This window comes from Gekko japonicus, unplaced genomic scaffold (genome assembly GCF_001447785.1).
Source record: "Gekko japonicus isolate JY-2015 unplaced genomic scaffold, Gekko_japonicus_V1.1 scaffold531, whole genome shotgun sequence".
NCBI lineage: Eukaryota > Metazoa > Chordata > Lepidosauria > Squamata > Gekkonidae > Gekko > Gekko japonicus.
In genome coordinates, this window is record NW_015162494.1 from 12,604 (window position 1) to 15,156 (window position 2,553).

Here is a 2,553-nt window from a genome sequence, read left to right on the forward strand (position 1 = left end):
TTTGAATCAGGCATGCCAGGGATGGAACCTCGGACCTTCTGCATGCCAAGCAGATGTTCTACCACTAAGCCATAGCCCAATCACCCAACCATGAGCAGAAGATCAGATGGCACTACAACTGTGCCAGGCCAGTGATAGACATATCCTGGCACAGAGATAATGCTTGTTTGCAAAGATTACTTTTTGTCCTTTAGTCAGACTCACAACTGCAGGTGGCACAGACCTCTTAGGAATTCGTCATTGTCCCTCTCTGGATTTTCAGTTTTCCATTACATATGAAGCACACATGGACAGAGAGGACAGAGGTCACTCATCGCTGGTGCTACAGGATTTACTCTTTGAAAGCAAAACCCTTCTTCAGACTTCTTTCCTCAGCTTGACACTTATGCCCATCCCAGGTTCCATCCCTCTAGAATGGCATTCCTCAAAAGCTAACTGTAGGTGTCCAAAGAAGCCCGCGATTCCCCTTCCAAAACACAAGCACCGCAGTCCCTGTGATCCTGCAACCAAGAGGAAGAACCCCACACCATAAGCTCCTTGTCTTATTCTAAGAAAATCTCAGGCGAACAAATGTACTTCTTTGCAGCTTTCGCTGCTGTGTATTTAACATTCAAATTCAAGCCAGTAAACTCTCCAAGGATTTACAGTAATTAAACCTGTATGTGCTTCAGCACAGATAGAAACTTTGGAGCATTGCTTTTGGGAATGCGGTATCTTTTGCAGCATTGGGGATTTGTGGAAGGTCAGTAGTAAGGTAACAGCGTTCCGTGCGTTCCGGCCACATGACCACGGAAACGTCTACGGCTTGGAAACGGAGATGAGCACCGCAACCCTAGAGTCGGATTCGACTGGCTTTCGAGCAAGGGAAACCTTTACCTCTTCTCCCCACAACAGACATCCTGTGAGGTAGATGGGGCTGAGAGATCCCTTTCAAGGACTGCTCTTGAGAGAACACCTCTGAGAGAACTTGTGACTGACCCAAGGTCACACCAGCAGCTGCATGTGGAGGAGTGGGGGATCAAACCCGGTTCTCCCAGATTCGAGTCCACGTTCCTAACCACTATACCAAACTGGCTCTCCCATCAGGAGAGGCCTGGAACACTTCTGGGATTAGCCATATGTCTGTCTCAACTGTGCCACAGTATGATTGATAGAACAGCAAAATGGAGGTAGGGACAGACTGGGGGTGGGGTGGGGGGGGGATTACTGTTCAAACCTGAAACAGTCCCAAGTTTGCAGAGGGGGAAATCTGAAATCTGAGGGCAGCAGTACATCATAAAATCAAAACTCCCTGAAAGAACAGAAACAACATCTGCATCTATAAGAATGCCAAACAGAACCAAAGAGGGAAAAGAATCTTAACCCATAAAATTGACTCAAGAACTGAAAAGGTTAAGAAAAAAAACAACCCCGGTGGAGGGTCAATAGTTAAAACCTCATATAAACTTATTATAAGTAAAAATACATGTATTTATTTTGAGAAAAGTTAAAAAACATATAAGGGCCCAATGAAAGCCTAAATAACAAATACGAATGACAAGTACACAAGGAACAATTATAGTGACCTAATGTGTTTCAGCCCAATCAGGCCTTCTTCATACGGTTGCCAGGTCCCTCAAATTCCCCAGCGGAGGACTTTGGGGCATTACTGGAGGGGGTGGAGAGTCCCCAGCATGATGACGTCACTCAGAAGTGACATAATCACATTGGGGAGCGGAGGCCCCTGCCTCTCCCCAGCAGTGTCTAAAGGGTCCTTTTAAATCCTGCTGGGGAGAAGGGGGGGGGAGGCTGTGCGCACCCCTTCCCAGGAGCATCTAAAGGTTCCTTTTAAACCCTGCTGGGGAGAGGTGGGGGGGGAGGCGGTGCATGCCTGCACGCCGAGCTCCGAATTCAGGGCTCGGCGTTCAGGCACATAGCCCCCCCCCTCTCCCCAGCAGCATTTAAAGACTTCCTGGGGAGAGGTGGGGGGAGACCAGGTGGTCACTCTTGGGGGCGAGGCTTCCTCCCACCTGCCAGACAAACATTTATCTTACTCGGGCGGATGTTTTGATTCTGAAGCCTTGCTTTCCTTGTGAACCTTGAGAACCGAGTGGATAAATAGTTGAAGTAGCTGTGCTGGGCGTTGGCCTGAGGATTTCTCCTCTTAAACCTGCAAAAGGCCTAGAAATGGACAAAAGAAGAGGCAAGCATCCTTATCTTTAAACTATGAGGACTGTGGCAGAACCGGCCCACTCTGGCCTGCAGGCCCAGCCCTCATAGGAGGTTCTCAACTCCCTGGAGTGGCTTTTCTTTCTTTCTGGGGCAGGGGTGTCAAACATGCAGCCCATGGGCCAGAACCGGCCCCTACAGGGCTCCTATCCAGCCCGCAGGCAACTGGCTCTTGTCTGCTTCCTACCTCCTGTACCTGCTTCCTTGTTTCTGCATCGCAGCTTGCTTTTGCCCAGCTCTCTCCTCTCCTGCTTTCTGTTTCACAATGGAGAGAAGAAAGCCAAGCCTCCCTTCCCTTGTTTGGCTGAGGGCTCCTCCCCCTCTTCCTTTGGAAGGAGAGGGAAA